This window comes from Rhinolophus hipposideros, assembly GCF_964194185.1.
Source record: "Rhinolophus hipposideros genome assembly, chromosome: 13".
NCBI lineage: Eukaryota > Metazoa > Chordata > Mammalia > Chiroptera > Rhinolophidae > Rhinolophus > Rhinolophus hipposideros.
Window position 1 is genome coordinate 47,451,288 of NC_138059.1, and position 14,390 is coordinate 47,465,677.

Here is a 14,390-nt window from a genome sequence, read left to right on the forward strand (position 1 = left end):
GTATCTTGAAACACTGGGACAAATTTGACCCTCAGACTCTGAAAGAACTGTGCCTGGTCTTTTGTTCTGAGGTTTGGCCATAATACAAGTTAGAAGATAGGGAAACTTGGCCTCCTGAGGGAAGTAACAACTATAATACTATCTTACAGTTAGATTTTTTGTAAAAGGGATAGCCAGATGTGCCAGGTTTTTGGAAACCCTCACTGGGGACCTGAAAAAGAAAACTAATAGTTCAAAATAAAGGGAACTCCACCATCTCCTAATCCACCTATAAACAGGAATGCCTGAGACTGATGTAACTAAAGGAAAAAAGTGGCATTTTTAAAACCAAGCAGCTAATTCTCAAGCCAGACCCCCTCCCCCTTACTCCATTGCTCTAATTCTAAATTCTGCAGTGACCACCAGCAGTGGGATTCATTGTAAGGGAAATAGCCTTTAGACTGGAGTCCCAGAGTACTAACATTCTAAATAAGCTTACTTTTAAAATCTTGTTATCTCTGTTATAGAATTTGTCAAGAAAATAACTTAGATTATTGACTTTGAAATCTCACAGAGTTAAAAACTAATAAAATGTTTACAGATGAAATTTTTCAGTAACAATATAGTGTGGATATTTGGATAAGGTTTCTCACCATCTGTTTTAGTTTTGCTAAGTTCATCTATTTCTGGCTTCTTGTCACAGAAATGTTAAGAGACAAATTAAGATTTGTTAATAAATATATCTTACGTTTTATTACAAAAGCCTATGCTTGTAAAGGTTACCAAGTATTTTTTGGTTGTTGGTAAAAATTACGGTTTTGAAGGTTATAGATTCTAATATGAAAGAAAATTACGTGTTTTCAAGGAAAGCATAAGGTATGGAAATACATTTTTTAAGGTACTAAAAGAAAGTAGTTTGTCCTAAGGATGTTATTTCTGAATGGATAAAAAGAGACAAGCTAAGAGGAAATAGGAAAGTTGTAGGTTTGTGAAGAAAAATCTTGAAAAATTTTATCTATGGTTAAGCTGAATGTAGTTAACTGAGCAAATTTAAAACTCAAAAGTAAGCTGGTGATTTTAGAACGGATAGAGCTCATGTGCCTTCCTTGGTATCAGCTATAGGCCAATATAAGGAAGCTTAGCCTAATGGTTTCCGCTAACTGTCAAGGAATTCTAATGGTTCTGGCCTACTGTTACATCCCTGATAAAGAGGCTCAGATCCTAGAGAAGGCCAGGGATTTGTTTAAATGTGTTTAACAACCAAGAAAGGAAAACGAGGAATAAAGGAACCAGAGGATGAAACCAGAGACAAGCCAGACTTTTGACCACAGTTATAGACAACCAAGGGCTGAAGCCACCCTAAGGTACCCTAAAAGCCCCAGAGAAAAAATGCCAGATAAAGGAGCCTGCTTTAGATGTGGAAACCCAGACCACTGGAATAAGGCATGTCCTAATCCTCCAAAGCAGCTGTGTGCCCTGTGCAAACTAAAGGGCACTGGAAAAGAGATTGCCCCCTATTCTGAATGGAACAGAGACTAACTCCTTCCCCACAAATGGTTGATTAACTAATGAGCCTGAAGTTCCCAGGAGCTCCCATGGTATTCTCATCACAGGAGTAAAACTACAGCTGACCCTGACATGACAGGTAAGCCTGTTAATTTCCTAATTGATATAGAAGCCATTTATTCTGTCTCAACTGCTCACTCCAGACCTTTTTCTTCTAAAACCTGGTTGGTTGTAAAGATAAATAGAGATGCTAGAAAAAGACTCTAAAAAAGCTTGGTTAGGAGACCTTTAAAAGCCCTAGCCCTAATTACTGCCTATTGCTTGTAAATTCTAACCTCAATTCTGTTATTTCCTATGTTAACTTAAGAAGTTCAAAAGTCACCCCCAAAATATAAGGGACCCTCCCCAATCGACATGTTACTGTCCACGGAATAATAGACAAGCCAATCACTAAATATTTCTCCCAGCCCTTAGGCTGCATATGGGATAACCTAATGTTCTCACATTTTTTCTTAATCATGCCAAAAGTCTCCAAGCTCACAATGGGACAACATTTAACCGTTTTCACCCCACACCACATTCAAGGACTTTTTAAATGCTGATAATAGTCACTGGTTTACAGATAGCCACCTCCTGTGGTATCAGACTCTCTTATTAGAAGATCCAGTAATCCAAATAGGGACCTGCTTCTCCTTTAGTCTTACCACATTCCTCCCTGAAATGGAGGAATAATTAACATAACTGTCAACAAGCTTTAATGCAAACCTATGCTACTAAAACAGATTTATAAAAAATACCCCTAGACAACCCAGATTGGATGCTCTTCACTGATGAGCATTTTTATTAAAAAATGGACACTTAATCAGCCCAGCTGAATATGTATCCTTATCTCTTTTTGGAATATCCACTATAACCATTACTTTAAATGTAGAGATTAGTCAATAGCTTGCTCAATGACAAAGGCCCTTAACGCTACCTCACAGGCTATTCATTCCATAAGATCTACTTCTCAAACACAATCAAAGTTGTCTCATTTTTCTTTTATTGATTATTATAGGGATTACCTCATGCTGTTGCCTACAATGCATCTTAGCTTACAGACTACTCACTGGTTGGCTATGATGGCCTACAAGACAACAACATCCTGGTTGGCTATGATGGCCTACAAGACAACAACATCCTCACCTGGATTTTTTCATCTACCAGGGACCATTAGATAGACCTCTGTATAAGCCCTAGCTGCTGGTCTCTCTCTATGCCCCTCCTCAGACTGCAGTAGCCAGCGTAGTCATCATCCCTATTCCCTAATAGCAGTTAGGGTTACCTCTTCAGAGGGGGGATTGAGACAGGTTAGTTAGCATATTGTTAGGTAGACAGGGAGGTGCCTGGTAAAATAAAGACAGCCATATTCTGAAACTTCAGGTTCTGAAATAACTCCTTCACTCCAGGACAAAATGTAACAGCACCTTGAGGTTAATAAATTATCTCTTAAAATTCCTTTTGCTAGACAAACAGAACAGATATGATAGATAAGAATGGGTTTGTTAATCTAGAGTGGGCAAACAGGATGAACCTGATAGACAAATTCCATTAGAAGGCTCCAGCTCCCTATAAAAGTAAGAGCTTTTGCCTCAGTCACTGGGCATTCCATTGAAGAACCTCTTCCCGCTTGGGAACTGTAACTCTTTACTTTTAATAAACTGTCCTCTTTTACAACTCCTTGCCTCTCATTGGTCCATACTTCCATTCTTTGGTTTCACGAGACTCGATCCTGACATTCACTCATGGAAAAAAATATCTTACATCACTTTGACTTTCTGTGCAGGTGTTGAAAAACAGATTAATTCTGGTTGAATTTTAATTCCCTCTTATCAGGATGTTCTAACCACAAAATTAGTCCCTGGGGGTTGGACCTGGGTGGTACTTGGGGAGTGGACCTGGGCAGTGCAAAGCACTGGTTACATTGTCACCTATACCCCTCCTGTCTCTCATGTCTACCTTCCACCTAACATTAGTAAGAAGCTTGAACATCTGAGCAGGTAGCCTTAACTTATACTATTTACCAGAAAAACAGCTTAGATCTAACTTATTTTATAATTAGTGAGTTTTGTGTTATTTTGCATGGCTTATGGAAAAAAATTTGATAACATAAGCTATAAGATCTCTGTATCTATTTATACATACCTGCTGTAGATGTATGGTATTTTGTACCTCCAGATAATATTACTAAAATTAACTTGTAAAAAAGCTCCATTTAATTGGCTTGAAAATTAAGCATTTGGGACAAAACCCCAGGCTCTCGGCCTCACATAGAAAGGTGCTGACTCGGGTAGTAAATGGCCATCAACTGTGATCAGATGGCCAGCAGCTGTGGCTAGTTGGCTGTCAACTGTAACCCGTAGGCCTTTGGCCACTAATATAACGGCTGTGGCTACGCTAGCAGAAAAAGGAATGGGGCTAGCAAGAAGATGGTGGCTGGCAAGCGCGGACTGCTGTTAGGCAGATTATGTAGATCCTGCTTCCTGTGTCTCCAGTCCAGCCGCCAGCGAGAATATATTGGTTTGACTCCCTTATCTATGACAACATGGGTGTTCCTTTTTGGCCTTACCGTGTCCTGCGTTCTTGGGCGAGGAGTGGGAGCTGAGACCCTGCACGACAAATGGCGCAGTGAGCAGGGTCCCCTGCGTGACACATGGCGTAGTCGGCAGGATACGGTGCTGGCCAAAGCTTTCCGAAGGGCAGTGGAGCAGTTTGTGCGTATGAAAGCTCAGTCTGAGGAAGACCAGGAGGAGCAGCTGCCGGAGAGCTCGATTCCCGTGGAGGGGTGGAAAGATGTGGATGGTTCCCCAACCAGCAGAGGCCAGAGAAAGCGGAGAAAGCGAAGGTTGTTGCCGCCCTGTGGGCTGGGAACTGCTTGCTGAGGCAACTTGGATGCGGGACTTGTCCCAGGAGGAAACGCTTGCTGAGTCCTCCGTGGGAGATGAGGGTGAGGTCAAGGTCATCCCTCACCCCCAGGACAGCCCTGGCGAATGACTATGAACTATGAGGAATTGCCTTCTATCCCTGATTTAATGGACGCTTGACTGTTTGGGAACATACCATCATGTAGTGGGACTGGTGGATGTTTGCTTTTGTGTCTTGACTGGCCGCCATTGATAATATGTAAGCACCTTGATGTGAGCCGCTGTTGCTCCAGCACAGTACCCCGAGAGGCCCAGAGAGAGAGTGGCAGTGCCCTGAGAGCCCTGGCTGAGTCCAGGAAGTCTGGCTGTGTCCAGAGAGAGTGGCAGTGCCCTGAGAGCCCTGGCTGTGTCCAGGAAGTCTGGCTGTGTCCAGAGAGAGTGGCAGTGCCCTGAGGCCCTGGCTGTGTCCAGGAAGTCTGGCTGTGTCCAGAGAGAGTGGCAGTGCCCTGAGGCCCTGGCTGTGTCCAGGAAGTCTGGCTGTGTCCAGAGAGAGTGGCAGTGCCCTGAGAAACTCTGGCTGTGCCCGGGGAGACAGGTGGTACCCTAAGAAGCCCAGGAAGTCTGGCTGTGACCAGAAGTACTGTGGTGGTCCCCTGAGAAAACCTGGCTGTGCCCGGGGAGATAGGTGGTACCCTAAGAAGCCCAGGATGTCTGGCTGTGCCCAGAAGTACTGTGGTGGTGCCCTGAGAAACCCTGGTTGTGCTCAAAGAGCCTGGCTGTGTTCAGGATAGTGCATTCACCTCCAGGCTCCTTGCACAGGGCCCCTCGCAGAAGACGCTTGTCGCGTAGATTGTGAGGCGAGACCCTGTAGGGGTGGAGTGTGGGGACAAAACCCCAAAAAACAGTTTCCAGGCTCTCGGCCTCACATAGAAAGGTGCTGGCTCGGGTAGTAAATGGCCATCAACTGTGATCAGATGGCCAGCAGCTGTGGCTAGTTGGCCGTCAGCTGTAACCCGTAGGCCTTTGGCCACTAATATAACGGCTGTGGCTACGCTAGCAGAAAAAGGAATGGGGCTAGCAAGAAGATGGTGGCTGGCAAGCGCGGACTGCTGTTAGGCAGATTATGTAGATCCTGCTTCCTGTGTCTCCAGTCCAGCCGCCAGCGAGAATATATTGGTTTGACTCCCTTATCTATGACTCCATGGGTGTTCCTTTTTGGCCTTACCGTGTCCTGCGTTCTTGGGCGGGGAGTGGCAGCTGAGACCCTGCACGACAAATGGCGCAGCGAGCAGGGTACCCTGCGTGACAAGCATTTACATGAATTAAGCATTCATAAAATTTCCATAAATATAATAGATAATTAACTCAAATGTTTTTCAAGTTTATATGATTGCTGGTGTGAAAACTTTCAAACCTGTAGAGAATTTTTATTAAAAATGTTATTTGAGCCAAACAGAGGATTAAATACAAGATCTCAACAAACTGAAATTGTTACCGGAGAGTGAGCTCTTCTTGGTGCAGTGTCCTGGTTCTTGGCATCTTGAGCAAAGAACTGAATGAGATACAGAAATAAAGTTGTGGAAGAGTAGTTTATTAGAAGACATAATACACTCCAAAGAAATAGGAGCAGGCCCAAGCAGCAGAGAATGCCTCAAGGACCCAAGGAAATAGGAGCAGACCCAAGCAGCAGAGAATGCCTCAAGGACCCAAGGTGGCATTATTAGGAGAAAAAGTACACTCCAAAGAGTTTGGAACAGGCCAAGCAAAAGAAGAGGCTAAAAGGCCCAAGCGGTTCAAGGCTCAAGTCATCATTCTTAGGAGTAAAAGTATACTCCAAACACTTTGCTGGAGTGGGCCCCAAGCAAAGGCAAGGCTCAAGAGGCACTGACTGGTGGGGACTTGGAGTTTTTATCCCTTTTTTTCCTCTAGAATGGGCTGTTCCTTTCCAGGAGTGGGACAACTTGATTGATACCTGTGATTGACAAGAGGCCATTACCTCATCTTTTTAAACTGCACATGTTCCTTCCCAGAATTCAGTCTGTTATAAATATATTAATGAACTTCCGGGCATAAACATATAATAATGATGGTATAATGAGGCCCAGGTGAAATGAAGGTCATTGTAGCCTTTACTGTGCAGGTGTGAATAGCAAGTTTAATCTAATTTGGGTATTTTGTAACCATTTGTTTCCTCATAGGGGTAGATAATTACAGTGAAAAGGGGAAGTTTTGGGCAGAGAGGGGAGGTTGTCGTGCGGGGGTCCCTGCTTGCTGCGCCATTCGTCATGCAAGAGACCCTGCTACACAAATGGTGCAGCGAGCGGGATCCCTCGCACGACAGAAGTCTTTTGGGTGGTTGCATTCTGTAGGTTGTACAAAAATGCAGAGACCTGATGCTTATCTCTAACTGCCTGCCTTGTTTTCCCCTTGAGAGATGTGATCCCCCTAAAATCTCTATGGGAAATTGAGGGACAGGAGGTCTTTTCTTCTGTATCTGCTTCCTGCTGGGCAGGGGTGTAGAGCTGTCCCTACCGATTGGGGGATTCATGGAACTCTCTCCCTATCTGATCTCAGATGAGAGGAAGGGGTTGTCATACAGGGACTCTGGTCCTGCTCCCCACATAAGAACGCAGGATATGGTGAGGCCAAAAAGGAACACCGACGGAGCCATAGATAGGGGAATCATACCACTATATTCTCACTGACGGCTGGGTTGGAGATACGGGAAGCAGTAACCACAGGATCCACAACCCTCCTTCTGCTTCTCTGCCAACCAACCAATGAGTGTAGCCACAGCAGTTATATCAGTGGCTAATGGCTAACCAGTAACAGCTGATGGCCAACTAGTCACAGCTGATGGCTATCTACTACATGAGCCAGCACCTTTCCACATGAGGTCGAGAACCTGGAAACTGCTCTCTGGTACTCTGTCCTCACAGGGGTCTCGAGATCTGCCTGGAAGATCATGTTGGCTTCTTTGGTTGGGACTGGTGATCTTGTTGGGGTATCATCTGTATCCCTAAGGACCCTGAATGAGGAAAAATAGATTTTAATTAATAAATTTAAAAATGTTGGCTTAAAGAGTAGAGCTCAAAGCTATTAACGTGAGGTGGGTACGTGACGGAAAATATGTCAGTTCTCTAGGGCCTGTGGCCACTTTACCAATTTTTCAGGTGTCGTTAATTGTCCAGGAGTTAGGTCTGGAATGGGTAGGAGAGAACATTAGGCTTCAATGATTACAATCAACAAGCATAAATCACAAGTTTCAGGGCAATTATCTAAAGCGAGGGGTAAGAGATTTCTATGATTCGCTAAAACCAATCTATCATTTATGACTAAGAAACTAATGGAGTTAAAACACTAAAGAAAGAAAACTTAGAGTTTCTGTCATGAGAAGTGCTTTTATTTGGCTCCTATCAAGATAAAAGCTTCTGAAAATAACAGTTTGCAATTTCTTTTATGCATTTGAGATTAAGGAGAGAAAACAGGATGATTACATGAAGGTGGGAGAAATCAAGACAGGAATCAGACTACAGCAGGATAGTTAATAGTTTGTCCTCTCTTGATGGTGGTCATGCTTTAGAAGGAGGGGTCTGAAAGGGTGGTCCGGTTTTAAAAGAAGGGACCTGAAAGCAGGTGAGGATGGAAAAGGGGCCACAGGTGAAAACTGGCAATCTCAGGAAACTGAAAATAACCACATAAGATGGCATGAACATAAAAAATATTCATAACTAAGGTGGGACATCACATCTTTAGTCTGAAGCTTCCATCATAAAGTCAATCTTCACCTTAAGTGGGCCTGTCTATTGTCTTTTTGCACCTAAGATGACATCCTTGAAATTTCAGTAATCCTGTTTTGCAGAACAGATCAGGAAACTACAGAATCCCTCATTATTATTCTTGTCCCTTGATTAACATCTTTATGTGAACTATTAATATTAACAATCTTGTACCACCTATGCAAAAGAAGTACCTGTTTGCCCAATTTACTTTTATCCAATCCCAGAGATTTCCCCTGCTTTGCTTTCTCCCACTCCCTTAATCTACCACCAATGGATTTCATGTAATTCTCCTCCTTTGATTCTATGTATAAAATAAACTGCAAACCACAATTTTGCAGGGCATTTTCTCAATCCGTTGAGATTTTGCTTCCTGTAATTGTTGTCGCCTTGGCTCAAATAAACTCTTACAAGCTTTCTCTTCAGCTGGATGTTTTCTCATCACCAGAGGCTTTTCAAAGGTGTGTTAACCTATGTCATGACATGGAATTAACACCTGGTCATTCACAAAAGGAGGAAGCATTCACAGACTCTACAAAGATAGTTTTTGTTAAAGATAAGGTAGAGAGAGAATGCCCATGGCAATGTCCAAAGATGACAGCTGCCTCGGGAAATAAGGAGAGAAACACTGGTGATGGGGATTGGTCATCAGAACAGAGTCCATAGTCTGATGGGGACAGCTGCTGCAGGTAGTAAGGAAACACTGGCAAGGGTAAGGGAGGGTCACCGAGACAGAGTCCAGAGTCTGAGACTGGACAGCTGCATCTACCTTCAGGTTAGCTTTTTCTTATATAGGAAAAGGGGAGTCAGTCAGACAGCTTTGAACGCTGACAAAGCTGGGGTGACAATTCCTGGGGTCTGGTCTGTTTGAAAACAATGTTCTCTGAACTCCGGAATTGGACTCAGCTATCGAGGCATGGGACTTTAATGTGTCACCAATAAAAACTGCAAGTGAGTTGTAAATTGGATTCCAGTGTCCAGGCACCTGAGGATTAAGAAATTGCTCTTTCTCAGGTTAGGATGTTGTTAATTAATGAGGTACAGATTTTCTTGATAAAAAGGAATAGAGTTCTTCAGTTAATCAGTGAAGGGACAAAGAGAAAAATGATGACTATCAGGATGGACCTAACTGCAAACAAACTAAGTCTAAATATAGGTAGCCATATAGCAAGCTATGCAGTGAGTTAAACTGCAAACTAGCTAAGTCTAACTGCAGTTTTGATTCCTTGAATTTCACCCTTACAACCTAGATGCACAGAAACAATGGACAGGGCTTCCTTGAGGCAAAGATAAGCCTTTTACTAAAGAAGTTATAGGCCTGGGGCATGACTACCTACAATGACCTTCCCCTTTTAGAAATTTATGATCAGATTACCCTGTGGGATTACATAACATAGAACCCCCTTTTTTCAAATCCACAATTTTCCTGTTTGGTCATAAATCAACCCAAAGAATGCATCGATGACTAATCTTTTGGTAGGACACTGTGGTCTCACATCAGTAGGAAAGCTCATTCCTAGGAAGTCTCAGAATTTGTGTCAATTTATTGACCATTGGGGATGGGGCAATACTCTAATCATGGGATGTGAGTTGTGGCCAAAGTTTTCTCCAAAAGAGAAGGGCACGTACATGGAAGGTAGTCAGGTTTTATGGGTTTTATTGCAAGGAAAAGCAAAAGCAATAAACAAACAAACAAAAACCCACATTTACATAAGTCATAAAATGGGTATTAAAAGTTATACTTCTTTTAGCTAGGCAATAGTGTAAGTTGTCTCTTGTAGTAATGTCAGCTCATACCATCATCTAATTTAAGCTCAGCTTAAATATACTTTGATGCAAGAAGGAATATAAACACTGAAAAAAGAGGTATGCCAGGAAACCAGGAAAGGAACTGTTGACTGGCAAAAATAACTCCAGAAAAACCACCAAAAGAGCAGCTTATTCGTGAAAATAAAAAAGAAACAAAAACCACCACCACAGTGTGGGAATGCACACCTCCAACACTGGACTCCAATCAGCTGTCCATGTGAAGAAGAATAATCCCTTGTTCCAAGATGGCTATTGTGGGGACAGAGCCCCAGAGAGAGAGCAGTTTCCAGGCTCTCGGCCTCATGTGGAGAGGTGCTGGCTCGGATAGTAGATGGCCATCAGCTGTGGCTGGTTGGCCATCAGCTGTAGCCATTGAGCCATTGGCCACTGATATAACTGCTGCGGCTACAGAGGGGACCTGAGGAGAGTGAAGGAGGGGACTGGAGGAGAGTGAAGGAGAGTGAAGGAGAGTCGGTCGGTTGGCAGCAAAGTGAACAGCAGGTCACACGTGGTGTGAACCCAGCCTCCATTGAGACCGTAGTGGTATGACTTCCCTACCTATGGCTCCATGGGTGTTCCTTTTTGGCCTAGCCATATCCTGCATTCTTATGTGGGGAGCAGGACCAGAGACCCCGCAGGCCATCCCGCGCGAGAGCTATTCTATTTATTAGCATCCCTGCCCCGGAAGTTACCACAGAGTTTAACAGAAAGTTAGGACTAGAGAGTTAACAAGGAGCCTCCACCCATAATCTTTCCAGCTCTATGGTTAAGCATTTTAAGATGCCAGTTCACTTTTATCATTCCTCCCTCTTGATCAAGATCTTGTCTTTAAAGATCATTGGTCAACAGTCAGGTCTTCTAGCCTCAGGTTTTCCAATGTCCAGCTTCTAGTCCCTCAGTGTCTGTTCAGCCTTTTGTCCCTCGATGTCAGAAGGGACTCTTCTGGGTGTCATCTCTTACATCATGTGGAAGAGTACGTGGAAGCAGAGCTTAAATAGATCCAAATTAAAGATAGAATTAAAACATAGCTACCTAGCTTATGTAGTAGGTGCTAAATGCACAAGATGTCCTGTAATTATCTCAAAAGGCGAGAGTTTATGAGTCCCAAAAGCAGTGGATCTGACATTTGAAAGGACTAATGGCAATGCTTTTGGCCAAGGTGTTTGAAGAGTTACTGTCAATTTTGCCAATTGAGTTTTAATAATACCATGAGTGCGTTCAACCAATCCTGAAGATTAAGGATGGTAAACAGTGAAAATGTTGTAGGACTGGCCAAACAACATAGACTTGCTTAAGCACCTGCCCAGTGAAATGGGTCCCTCGATCACTGTGGAGTTCAAGAGGAGTTCCCCAAGTAGGAATAATCTTCTCTAACAGGACTTTAGCCACTGCAGTTGCATTAGTTTGTCTGCAAGGGAAATCTTCAGTCCAGTGAGAAAAATACACATTGTGACTAAAACATATTTGTATCCATAAGATGGAGGAAGCTATATGAAGTCTAGTTACCAGACTTCAAATGGAGGTAAGGAAACTACATTGTTTCCATAGCATTCCAAAGTCATGGGTCACCCCAAAGGCATATCTGCTATTAGTCTAAATGTTAATAGTCTTTTGTTTGTTTATTTGTTTTTTACTCTTTTTATATTTTATTTTAATTTTTATTATAGTAATAAAATAAAGAAAAAATTGTGTTAAAATGTTTTTAAAATGGCAACTCCGACGGAGAGGGAAAAATGGTAGCGTGAGGTGAGCCTCTGTAAAACTCCCCTGGAATTTACAACGAATTGGACAACAACTCCACAAAGGACTCTGTCGTGCAGGGTCTCAGCTCCCACTCCCCGCCCAAGAACGCAGGACACGGTAAGGCCAAAAAGGAACACCCATGGAGCCATAAGTAGGGAATCAAACCAATATATTCTCGCTGGTGGCTGGGCTGGAGACACAGGAAGCAGGATCTACATAATCTGCCTAACAGCAGTCCGTGCTTGCCAGCCACCATCTTCTTGCTAGCCCCCATTCCTTTTCTGCTAGCGTAGCCACAGCGTTATATTAGTGGCCAATGGCTTACGGGTTACAGCTGACGGCCAACTAGCCACAGCTGCTGGCATCTGATCACAGTTGATGGCCATTTACTACCCGAGCCAGCACCTTTCTATGTGAGGCCGAGAGCCTGGAAACTGTTTTTTGGGGTTTTGTCCCCACACTCCACCCCTACAGGGTCTCGCCTCACAATCTACGCGACAAGCGTCTTCTGCGAGGGGCCCTGTGCAAGGAGCCTGGAGGTGAATGCACTATCCTGAACACAGCCAGGCTCTCTGGGCACAGCCAGGGTTTCTCAGGGCACCACCAGTACTTCTGGGCACAGCCAGACTTCCTGGGCTTCTTAAGGTACCACCAGTCTCCCCGGGCACAGCCAGGGTTTCTCAGGGCACCACCCCAGTACTTCTGGGCACAGCCAGACATCCTGGGCTTCTTAGGGTACCACCTGTTTCCCCGGGCACAGCCAGGTTTTCTCAGGGCACCACCACAGTACTTCTGGGCACAGCCAGACTTCCTGGGCTTCTTAGGGTACCACCAGTCTCCCCGGGCACAGCCAGAGTTTCTCAGGGCACTGCCACTCTCTCTGGACACAGCCAGACTTCCTGGACACAGCCAGGGCCTCTCAGGGCACTGCCACTCGCTCTGGACACAACCAGACTTCCTGGACACAGCCAGGGCTCACAGGGCACTGCCACTCTCTCTGGGCACAGCCAAACTTCCTGGACACAGCCAGGGCTCTCAGGGCACTGCCACTCTCTCTCTGGGCCTCCTGGGGTACTGTGCTGGAACAACAGCGGCTCACATCAAGGTGCTTACATATTATTAATGGCGGCCAGTCAAGACACAAAAGCAAACATCAAACCAGTCCCACTACATGGTGGTATGTTCCCAAACAGTCAAGCGTCCATTAAATCAGGGATAGAAGGCAGTTCCTCATAGTCCATAGTCATTCGCCAGGGCTGTCCTGGGGGTGAGGGATGACCTTGACCTCAGCCTCATCTCCCACGGAGGACTCAGCAAGCGTTTCCTCCTGGGACTAAAAGTCCTGCATCCGGGCTGCCTCAGCAAGCAGTTCCCAGCCCACAGGGCGGCAACAACCTTCGCTTTCTCCGCTTTCTCCGGCCTCTGCTGGTTGGGGAACCATCCACGTCTTCCCACCCCTCCACAGGGATCGAGCTCTCCGGCAGCTGCTCCTCCTGGTCTTCCTCAGACTGAGCTTTCATACGCACAAACTGGTCCACTGCCCTTCGGAAAGCTTTGGCCGGCACCGTATCCTGCCGACTACGCCAAGTGTCACGCAAGGGACCCTGCTCGCTGTGCCATTTGTCGTGCAGGGTCTCAGCTCCCACTCCCCGCCCAAGAACGCAGGACACGGTAAGGCCAAAAAGGAACACCCATGGAGCCATAAGTAGGGGAATCACACCAATATATTCTCGCTGGTGGCTGGGCTGGAGACACAGGAAGCAGGATCTACATAATCTGCCTAACAGCAGTCCGTGCTTGCCAGCCACCATCTTATTGCTAGCCCCCATTCCTTTTCTGCTAGCGTAGCCACAGCGTTATATTAGTGGCCAATGGCTTACGGGTTACAGCTGACGGCCAACTAGCCACAGCTGCTGGCATCTGATCACAGTTGATGGCCATTTACTACCCGAGCCAGCACCTTTCTATGTGAGGCCGAGAGCCTGGAAACTGTTTTTTGGGGTTTTGTCCCCACAGACTCCCTGCACAGCAGACAGGCAAGACAAAGAGGCCCACTACTGAATTCACCTCCAGGTGGGTGAATCGCGCGAGCGGGGGAGGAGGGAGAGGAGAAGTGCAGAGACTGAGCCAGGCGGGCGCAGGACACAGACCTAGCTCAGTGCTCCGAGCTCGCTGCATCCCAAAACTGCTGCAGCTGCGGGAGAGGGAAGGACTCGGACTGCTAGGGCTCCGCTTACGGCCCACAGGGCTGAGGGGGCAGCATATAACACGGCTGAACCCAACGCTCACTCATGGCAGACCTCGGAGCGAAGACTGAGGGAGGAGGGCAGAAATCGCTGTTTTGAGCCATCACTGCCAAGCAGAGAATGGAAGCCTTAGGCACAGAGACTAGCCGCCCCCTCCCTACCTTCCCAGAGCTCGCCCCGCCCCCACCTGCAAGGTATTAGAAGCGATAAAGTAGCAGTGTCAGATCGAAGGACAGAATATTTGCTGCTCTGAGAACTGTACACCGCAGACACAGATTCGCAGCTCAACTAGTTCCGGCAAAGGGGAGGGAGCTGTGGAAGCAGGACTGGCTGCTGTTGGTGGTCCCCACCTTTGCTCTGTGCCACCTCTCACAACTCACCCCGCCCCTGACCCCACCTATCTGGGCAGATCCCTGCAGCAGTAA